This window comes from Ailuropoda melanoleuca, chromosome 15, assembly GCF_002007445.2.
Source record: "Ailuropoda melanoleuca isolate Jingjing chromosome 15, ASM200744v2, whole genome shotgun sequence".
Classification (NCBI taxonomy): Eukaryota; Metazoa; Chordata; class Mammalia; order Carnivora; family Ursidae; genus Ailuropoda; species Ailuropoda melanoleuca.
In genome coordinates, this window is record NC_048232.1 from 43,163,034 (window position 1) to 43,174,244 (window position 11,211).

The 11,211-nt window shown below is 37.1% G+C and overlaps 1 long non-coding RNA gene across 2 annotated transcripts in view; it reads left to right on the forward strand.

Moving 5' to 3' along the window:
- Positions 1 to 297: 297 nt before the first annotated feature.
- LOC105237230 overlaps positions 298 to 11,211 on the forward strand; it is a 51,788-nt gene continuing 40,874 nt past the window's right edge. Inside the window, exons 1-4 of one of the 2 annotated variants that reach the window (XR_004620813.1) lie at positions 298 to 468; positions 1,189 to 1,354; positions 3,808 to 3,892; positions 7,615 to 7,723. This is a non-coding gene — a long non-coding RNA (uncharacterized LOC105237230). The remainder of the gene's footprint in view (positions 469 to 1,188; positions 1,355 to 3,807; positions 3,893 to 7,614; positions 7,724 to 11,211) is intronic. The other variant, XR_004620812.1, reaches the window with a different exon arrangement.

An 11,211-nucleotide genomic window follows, 5' to 3' on the forward strand; every position in this document is an offset into this window, starting at 1 on the left:
CAGCAAAAAGAGAAACCTGCATAGGAAAAAAAAAAAAAAGAAAGAAAGAAAAAGAAAAGCTGTGGATTTCCACCATGCCCACAGATGCACCAGACTTTCCAAATAATCTTGCCATCTGGAAGCCCATTCTTGGTCTTTAAAGTATTTAAAGGTTTTGCAAAAGTGCTCATAGGTGAAACAGCAGGAAGCATCTACAACCATCTCAGAGGGAGCCTTCTGCTTCCAGGAATAAAGTCACACATTCACAGGTGCTTCCTGTTTTTTCAAACACTTTGCCCACCTTCTGCACACCAAGCTTGCATTCTGCAAAACGTGAGCCCAACAGGAAGCTGCCTGCAAATTCAGGTAGCTTTTCTTACTCTTAACCAGGTCTTGAATATACTTTCAGAGAAATGCCAGCAAGAACTATAATCATCTGGGGAAGAACAAATCTGGAAGAAAAACACACAGAGGACTAGCACCAAGAGGGTGAGAATATTTTTCTCTGAAAATGCTGTCTGCAAGTTACATATTTAAACAAATACATGTGTTTTCTTTATGTTTTGGTTCCTGTGGGTGGAATTAGGAGAACTGACTGCAAGTGGGTGGTGGCTGTCATTTCTCTGTTGCGAGGGAAGAAGCAGAAGGAGGAAGGTGAACAGAAGAGTAGGAAGGAGAACTGTATGGCTGGAATGCCCCAACTACGCTCAGCGGAAGAATTACTGGAAGAATTTTTCTATTTTGGGATGCTCACAAACTTGTCCTGAGATTTCAAAGCAAAGCCACCGTCTTGAAATGAGCATGTAGAGCATTGATTACATCGTGATAGTGTTCCCAGTAAGCTTTGATTAAACTATGCTGGGTAATGTCTTCTTAACATGGTCACAGGTGGACTTGCAATGAAAATGGCAGGCTCTGTACTCAGTTTTCAAATGGGTTCAGAGAAGTTGTTCAAGGCAATGAATGACAAGTCACGTATTATAGGTAATGAATAATCTTGGGTAATAGATTGATTTTTTGTAATTAAAATTCAAAACTGGAGAAATTAGTAATTTCTAGTAACAATATTTGTTTAGCTCCCAATTTATATTTTTATATTTTCTTTTGCTTTTTCCATTCTTGTCCAATCCATTTAACAATTTAAGTTCAATTGCATAAATGTTTTTGTTTATTAAATTGACTCTTTGATGCTCTTTTATTAAAATCAAGAACCACAAAGGTAAGCTTCTTCCAGTTAACTGGCAAAAAGGCTGGATGGAGAATTTTCCTCTTCTGGGATTCAAACAAGTGTCTGTAACCTACACCAGTTAGAAATGGTTCATGTACATCCTAAAGAAGACCACACTTAGCAGTAAATTAAAGGAACAAAACTAAGGTTGGTTAATTTCCTTTTGCTTGTAATAACAAAGATGGAAACACCTGAACATCTTATATAACAAACAAAAACTTTCAAATACATTTTATTCTGAAAACCTTATACATCTAAGAGTTGGAAAAACAATTTTTTTTAACTATAAAATCTGTCCTACACAAGAATTTGTTCCTCTTTCAGCTGTCTCGTGCAGTTTGGTAAAGCAACGTGTCACTGTGGGAGAGTATCTATTGAGGATCCCAACACGTAAATGCTATTGATTCAAAGAAGTCCTTGTGCTGAGGAACCTGACTTCCTCTTTAGACTTACATATAACACGGTACAAAAATACCAAATAATGACAAAGGCAGGCAGGGTTCTGGTCACTCGGTTCTGTCACTTACTCAGTGTCTCCAGGTTTCTCATCAGCAAAATGAGAAAATTGGATTAGGTATTCTCTGAAACCTTTTCTGGCTTTAAAATGTATTGATTCTTGGGCTTTAAGAAAACCTAGAATAAAAGATAGCACATGCTAAGTGTCAGATGAGTTGCTGTAAAGATTTTGAAAAGGAAGACATTATATAGGGCTGGAACAACTGGGACGGACTCTGTAGACTGAGCACATGAGCTGCATCCGGAAAAGGGGTGATCCTAAGAAGGCAGAGAGGAGAGGCAGGAGTTTCCAGCCTCACTCAGCAGATAAGCGGATGCTTGAATATGGCTAGATTCAGAGGATGTTCAAATATGGCCAGATGCACATCCGAGTACTATAGATAAAATCTTGTTTCTACCTGCCTAACATGCAAGGTTAATAAGGGTCACTTGTAGAAAAAGTTTAGTAGATGAGACAGATCATCTAATAGGCACAGCATCCTCAGAAGAGAGCCACCAAGATTGGCTGCATTTTCATAAATCTTATTTTAATTCCAATACAGTTACCATACAGTTTATAGTAGTTTCAGGTGCACAACACAGTGATTCGACAGTTCTATACATCTCCCAGTGTTCATCACAACATGTGCACTCCTTAATTCCCATTGCCCAGTTCACCCATCCCCCCACCCACCTTCCCTCTGGTCACCATCAGTTTGTTCTCTGCAGTTAAGAGTCTCTTTCTTGGTTTCTCTTTCTCTTTTTTCCCTTTGCTTATTTGTTTTGTTTCTTAAATTCCACATGTGAGCGAAGTCATATGGTATTTGTCTTTTTCAGACAGACTTATTTCGCTTAGCATTATACTCTCTAGCTCCATCCAAAATGGGTCAGCTACATGCAAAAGAATGAAACTGGACCACTTCCTTACACCATACACAAACAAAAACTCGAAATGGGTTAAAGACCTAAATGTGAGATCTGAAACCATAAAAATCCTAGAAGAGAGCTCAGGCAGTAAAGACCCTGACATCAGCCATAGCAACATTCTTCAAGATTGGCTGGATTTTAAAACCAGAGCTCTCTTTTAAATAGTTTAGTGTTCCTTAAAGAAGTTCAGAAAATATGTTTTCTGGAACAAAAACCATGCAAAATCGTAGGCTAACAGGACAACTGGCTTTAGGCAAGGGAGCAAGTCACTAAGGGTAAAAATGATACTATCCACCAACTAAGAAAGCGGCAGCTTCCTACTTTCAAGTAGGTCTATGTGACTCCTGTTCTTTGCTCTCTGACCCCATTCCATTCTCTCAATCAGTTCCTTTATGATCTCTTTTGCTTCCAGGCCAACTCAGGCTTTATGGTCAACTAGTATTAGCTCCCCCAATCCCATTTCTTCGTCTATCTGCCATCCAACGATCCTATTACTTTCTCTCTCTAATTCTACTCCTGAGCAACTGGGCACTGTTGTAGAAAACTGGAACTGTGCTGAGTGTGGCTTCCATATACGTGTTCTTTTTAACTCTAATTAGACTATCACTGTTATTCAACCATTCTGAAAAATTCCTCCATAATCACCTTCTTAAAAAATTTTCACCACCATTTATTTCCTTTATCCTTAGATTATTACTGTTCTTTTATTTTCTGAAGGTGTCTTACATCCTGTATTCCTGAAAATTTTGATGTTCCCTGATACTTTCTCAACTTCCCCTATCATTTTATCTCCAGTTTATGCTGTATCTTCACCCAGGTACCTACTTAGCTAACATTTAAAACATTTATTAAGGATCCAGATCCTTATCTATATAATATCACTTCATCTTTTCAACAACTTTTTGAGGTAAATGCTATCATCTCAATTTTACAGATGAGTAAGACGTGTGCCAAAGATCACTCAGCCAGTAAAGAACAAAGCCAGGATTTAAATTTGGGCAGTTTCAGCTCAGAGACTGCATTCTTTTCCCTCACCCTGAGGGAAGTGGGGGAAAGGGTGTGTGTGTTTGGGGGGGGCAGGATCTTGAATATCAATATGTATATATGATATCATATCCAAGACTAATTAGTCTCCTTCTGCCTCTGCCTTCTATTCCATCCTTACTCACCTACTCAAGGACTTTGTATTTGCTGTGTAACAAATCACCTCAAAACCTGGTGGCTTAAAACAATAATCGTACAGCATTGCTCACAAGTCTAAAGGTAAGCTGGATGTTTCTGCTTGCTTGTGTATCTGTACTCACTCACATGACCAGCTGGAGACCTACCTGGGACCGGATGGTCTAGAATAGCCCTACTCACATGTCTGGAAATTGGCCTGATGTTAGCTGAGGTGACAAAAGTGGCTAGGCCACGTGTCACTCATCATCAAAAACATCCAGGGTCTGTTCACATACTAGTAAGTGATTGCTAGTGATCCCCCCAAGGGCCAAAAGAGAGCAAGCCTCTGTGTGCAATCACTTTACAAGTCTCTGTTTGCATCATATGTGTTACTGTCTCAGTCAAGCAAAGTCAGGGTCAGGCTCAGAGTCACCAAAGGGAGCCACAACTACAAAAGCCTATAGACTTTGGTGCATTAATTATATACTACCCCTTCTCTTTAACTCATCCCTTTCTACTGACTCCTTCCCTTTATCTACTAATTTGGTGGAATATACTCTGTTCTAGAAAACCTCCCTTCAATCCCATTATCCCCTGAGGTATTATTAGCTGAGTCTATGAGTATTAGAGATTGACTGCATCACTGAAAGTTCTCTGAATTAACTTCCATGTAGAAAACAACGATAATGAAGGGATAAAGTAATTTTACAATAACCACGATAATTGTAAAGAACTCAGACTTTTATTCAGGGAGGAATACTGTTTAGAAATGTTGACACAGGGTGATAATAAGAAAGCAGACTTTTAGTTGGTTATATTTGTTTTTAAATTCTCAATGCCCCCCTCACTACCTGTGCCTGTGCCTGAGGAAGATGCTCTCGCTGCTCTGTCCTTGTATACCAGTGCTCCAAAATCTTTCTCCTGAGCCCTAGCAAGGATGAAGACATCTGACTTTGAAGTTTCATCTTAATTTATACCTCATTATGTTAAAAGACAAGACTAAAAAAACACCCTAATTTTTCTCTGGCTTTCCTTAAGATCTATGGAAGGGCATATATACTTTTAGCTTTACAAGATCATACATAACTGCTCTGTGATTTTCCAGCACTGTGTGACAGTTTCCATTGCTCCACATCCTTGCCCATACTCATTAGTTTAATCTTTTACACTTTAACAGGTATAAAATAGTATATATTTTAATGTGCTCTTCCTTTTTTTTTTAATGTGCTCTTCCATGCTATAAAAGCCTTGTATGCTTCATTGCATAGAATACAAAAGTGAAGTTTTCCTTTTATTTCTCTCACTACATGCCTCAATCTAATTTTTTTTTAAGACTAATCTAATTCCTTTTAGTTTGTGATCTTTTAGCTGACAAATTAGTCACCAGTGTTTTCTGGGTAAATATATCTCAAAGCAGGTGTTTACATTACACAGGAATAGAAAGGTAAATGTAGAGGTGATATGGCTGTGCCAGTTCTAAGGTTGTAAAAATGTCTCTTGATTTTATCTGCAATTTTCATTCCCTTAAGTCCTCCCAGCAGTTGGTAAGCACTGGGGGCAACCAAAGCACTATGTGTAAGGCTGTATTTGTGATATTTTCAGCTTGGCTTAAGAAAATGAAGTTGCTGTAAGTGTGATAAAGATGTGCTCTTGTCACTATCCTACCCTTGCACAGTGGTGAGGGATTTCAGACATGAACAGAGCTCCATTGGACTTGAATCATTTTGAAAAAAACCTTAGATAAGCATCTGAGTTCTGGGGCCTTTTACCAAAAAAAAGAACTTCTTTTTCTTAATGTTCCAATTCCAGGATTTTATTGGGAAGATGAAGGTTGCTTCCTTCCTTTAGAAAATCTCCCTCTGTGTTTATGCAGTTCATGATTTACTTTCCACTCTAATTCAGACAGCATACAAGCTGGTGGTCAACCCAGTGAAAGCATCAAAATATACAGCAATGTCAGATATTAAATAGAACATTATACAGTTATCAGTAGACATTATAAAACCTTTTTTAAAAGGTCATTGAAGAATCTTAAGTGATCTAAAAAATGTCCATGATAGAAGGCTGAGTTAGTGGAAATACACACACACACACACACACACACACACACACCCCAAAATATTAACAGTGGGTATCTTTGAATGAAGAGATTAGGAACTAAACACTTAAAAATGCATTTCTGATTTTCAATAGTTCTACCAAAAACATGTATTATTTTTGTAATCCAAAATGATTAGAATAAGAAGTTATTAATAAAAAAGATAATGTGGCAAAAGTTCTGGGAAGACCTAATCTTTTATAGAAGCTTTGAGCTTTGTATATATTATAAGTGTATAATATATACACTTATTTTCCCTTTTGCTTTCTTGAGTTTGACATTGGTTTAAGAGAGTAATGGAATTGTAACTTACTAGATCTATTCTGTAAACATACATTCAGTAAATTCAGACATGTTCAGATAAGTTTGGCACACTGCTGGGATCCATTTGCATTAAAGAAAGAGTGAAAAGTTATTATTTTCTTGATGGTTGATACCACTATGCCCTCCCTAAACCCCATCCACTGTGGCATGGGGGAATATTTTAACCTCCCAGGTACTGGGTGGCATTCCAGATGAGAAGGACATGCATCATTACAGGAAAGTTGGAGTACACAAGCTTAGTTGAGGGTGTCCTTGAGGTAAAGAAGAATTCAGTTCGACCTTCATACAGTAATAACAAGCTTCCTACTCCTTCAGAAAACAATCGTGACCCTCAGGAGAGCAAGCTATGAAAAGAACGAGTAAAATTAACATTTTATTAATCAGCATAAGTACAAACAAAATACGTCACAAGTCACTCCGTTTCATTAATATTCATCAAAGCATCATTATATCCATGTAGGAGCCTGACAGGGAAGAGAGACAATCAACGGATGATGTCATGAGGATCTTCTCTCCTTCTTCAGTTCCTGTTGCATTTATAATAATAATAATCATAAACTCATTTCTTAGATCAACAAATTTAGAGATTTTAAAAATATGCTATTTTATCCTAACTTGTTAAAATCCCTATATACAATTTCCTAAGATTGGGGGTGAATTTAAATAAACTTTTAAAAGCAACTGAGCATGTGTTTATGAAATAGTCACACAATGTGTCTAGCACTATACAACATATTGTAGAGGCTAAAGAGCAAGACTACTCCCTCCAAAGAAAGATCTTAGGGTCTCATTGGGGATCTAATAATAGACATACATGTAGCACACAAACAACATTACATATTCCAGGAAGCATAATAGGGTGAAGTATACATGAAGAAAGTGGCCTAATGCAATTTCAGAATATAAACTCTAGATTGGGCTCCCCTGAAAACCTAATCTCAGTTCCTTTTATTACTATTGGGCAAGTTACTTAAGCTCTGTGTGCCTTGGCTTCTTCATCTATGAGAATATGGTGAAAAATTAAATCTGCATAAAGTAATCTATATGTCATATGTTGAGAACAGTGTCTAATACATAGATGGAGCTCAATAAAAACTAGCTCTTATCACTGCCATAGGTAAAGAAAAATAGTTCAGAGAATACATCTGATACTTGTAAAATATCAATGGCCAGAGTTGGACCAGACTTTTGATGCCTTTTAGAAATGGCACGATCAGATTTCAAAGAACATTTTCAGGTTTGAGTTTTATAAAAGGCCATGGATTATTCATCCCAATGACAGCTACAAATCATTCCCAGACAGAAAAGAAAGTGGAAAAAATATATAGTTGATTGTTTTCTTTAAAAAATCTTAGATCATAGATTTGAGGTTTCTCTTGAAAGTCTGAAATGTTTATGACAGTCCACAGCTCATAATGATGACAATCCTGAGGATATAGGAAAATGACTTCCCATGCAAGAAGAAACTATCAAAAGAAGAGATAAGAGTGTGCCATGAAATTTAAAAAAAGGTAAGAAAATAATATTTATTCAGTCAGTCAACAAACATATGAAGTACCTACTACAAAAAACATGGTACTGGAATTTAGAATCTAAAATTAAAATAGTCTGTACCCTCAAGAGTTTATGACAGACAATTAAGTGATAAAATACAATGTGATAAAGGTTAGAACAAAGTCCCTACAGAAGGCGTGCAAGGGGTATATAATGCAGGGATCAGGAAAGGCCTCCTGGGGAAGAGGCGGTCTGGATGGGATGTAGAAGGATGAAGTGCTGCAGGTACTTTGCTAGGGCTAGAGCAGCACTGTGGTGAAGCATGGAGCTGGGCCTGGAGACTGAAGTACAGGCCATGTGAAGTTCTGCCTTTCTTCTGAGACCAAGTGAATCCATTGAAAGATTTGAGGAAGGGGAATGATATTTAAGTATTTTCATTTTTGTAAGGTCACACTGATTGCACACTAGAAGCGAACTGGAAAGTGGACCAGAACTGAGCTTTTATGAATTCTGTAGCCAAAAATCTTACATAGTTTTCTATCTATATGAAGTCTGTGAAGTGCAATGAAACTCCCTTTCTCTTAAATCTGTCTTGCTTGCTGATCCAGTCCAGTGCTATTATCCATCCATATCTGTCCTCCTTATACTCCCACTCAGTTCCCTGTATTAATAATATGGCTGCCACAGCAGATGAAGAAAAGGAGGATGATGTATCAACTTGCTTTTTCTGTTTTTTTTTCTTTCTTTCTTTCTTTTTTTAAAAGATTTTATTTATTTATTCGACAGAGATAGAGACAGCCAGAGAGAGAGAGAACACAAGCAGGGGGAGTGGGAGAGGAAGAAGCAGGCTCATAGCAGAGGAGCCTGACGTGGGGCTCGATCCCATAACGCCGGGATCACACCCTGAGCCGAAGGCAGACGCTTAACCGCTGTGCCACCCAGGCGCCCCAACTTTTTCTCTTTTTCAAACAGAAACTAACAAGACACGTGGGGAGCCCATCCTTTGAGGACAGAGTATTATGCAGTGGTTAATAGCACAGGATCTTGATTAAAAGGCCAGTTTTGCCCACTGCTCTCTCCTGTGAACTTGGGCAAATTTATCAATATCTCTGGTCTCAGTTTCTTTATTATGAGAAAGGACTAAAATCACGTCTGCCTTGTATTAGTCAAAACTGGCTAACTACTGTAACAAATGAACCAAATCTCAAAGGCTTATCATAATAAAAATTTATTTCTGGCTGAAGTCAAGAAAAGGCATGAACTCCCATGACAAAATAAGTTAAAGGTAGCAGGAAAAAAGGAATGCATTCAGAAATTATTTTTCATATACACATATAATAACTAATGAGAAGACATCATCATAGAAAAACTTCATTTACATTAACAGCAAAGAAGACTAAATACTCTGGAATAAATGTAAAACGAAAGGTGTAAAAACGATGTGAGGAAAACACCCCTGAAAGTTATAGAAGGAAAGCCGGACAAATGGAGAGACACTCCGTTTTTGTTTTTATTTTCTAAGAGAGAGAGTGTGCAAGCTAGGAGAGGAGAGGCAGAGGAAAAGGAAAAGAATCTTAAGCAGGCTCCATGCTCAGCTCTGAGCCCAACACAGGACCCAATCTCATGACCCTGAGATTATGACCTGAGCCAAAATCAAAAGTCAGAGGCTTTAACCTACTCAGCTACCCACGCACACCAATACTCCCAGTTTTTGGATGGCATGACTCAAAATCATAAATTGTCCATTCTTTCTAAATTAATGTAAAATTTAACACAATCCCAAGAAAGACACAAATAAGCTTTCTTATGGAGGTAGACAAGTGGTTATTAAAAATCATGTGGGAAGACAAACATGCAAGACAATCCAAGAATACACTGAAAAGGAAAGACTGGAAAGAAGGAATGGTTCTAATCAACATAAAATATGCTATACAGTCTTCATAATTAAAATGATGTGGTACTGGTGCATGAATAGACCAACAAAGAGAATAGATAAGAAAACCCAGACATGGACCCAAGTACCTATGGAACTTGAATATATGGTAAATGTGGCATCACAATTACTAGGGAAAATACTGTAACTTTAATAGATTGCTCTGAAACAGCAGGATAGCCATTTCGAATAAAACAAAATTAGATCCACACTTCACACACCATACATAAGAATAAACTCCAAACGTAACAGGGATCTAAATGTAAAAAAAAAAAAAAAAAGTAATATACTAGAAGAAAACACAGGTGAATAAGTAAATTCCTCCTCAAACTTGGTGTAAGAAAAGATTTCCTAACTAGGACTCAAACCCAGAGGCAATTTTTTAAAAATTGAAAATTGGCTATATAAAAATAAAAATTTATATTTATGATGAAAAAATCATAAATAAAAGTCAAAGACAACAACTTTGAAAAAGTGTTTACAACATAGCTCTAACTATAGATAGAATACTAATATTGCTAATATATAAAGAACTTAAAAACTGAGGGGAAAAGAATTTTTAAAAACTCATTAAAATGGAAAAAAGGCAAGAAAAGGCAATTCACAAACAACTTATAAAAATGACCTCTGAATATAGGAAAAGGTATTTAACCTCACTCACAATTACAGAAATACAAATTTAACTATACTGGTATATAATTATCAGATTGGCAACAATTTAAAAACATGACAACACATTCTGTAGAAAAACAGGCACTCCCATACATTACTGGTAGGAATACAAACTAGCACAAGTTTTTGGGAGGGAAATTTGGGAATACCTAAGAAGCTACATCTATACCTACCTCTGACTCAGAAAGCCCACTTTTTTATTTAATTCCGGTATAGTTAACATACAATGTTATGTTAGTTGAAGTGTACAAAATAGTGTTTCAACAATTCTACACATTATTTAGTGCTCATCATGGTAAATGTTCCCTTAATCCTTACCACCTATTTCCCCTACCCTCCCCCCACCCTCCTATCCTCTGGTAGCCATCAGTCTCTTCTCTATAGTTAAGAGTCGGCTTTTGGTTTGTCTCTTTTTTTCTTTGTTTCTTGAATTCCACATGTGAATGAAATTATATGGTATTTGTCTTTCTCTGATTTATTTCACTTTATACTCTCTAGATCCATACGTGTTGTTGCAAATGGAAGATTTTGTTCTTTTTTATGACTGAGTAATATTCTCTATATATATACCACACCTTCTTTTTTTTATTTTATTATATTATGTTAATCACCATACAGTACATCCCCGGATTCCGATGTAAAGTTTGATGCTTCATTAGTTGCATATAACACCCAGTGCACCATGCAATACGTGCCCTCCTTACTACCCATCACCAGTCTATCCCATTCCCCCACCCCCTCCCCTCTGAAGTCTTCAGTTTGTTTCTCACAGTCCATAGTCTCTCATGTTTCATTCCCCCTTCTGATTACCCCCCATTTCTTTATCCCTTTCTCCCCTACCGATCATCCTAGTTCTTATGTTCCATAGATGAGAGAAATCATATGATAATTGTCTTTCTC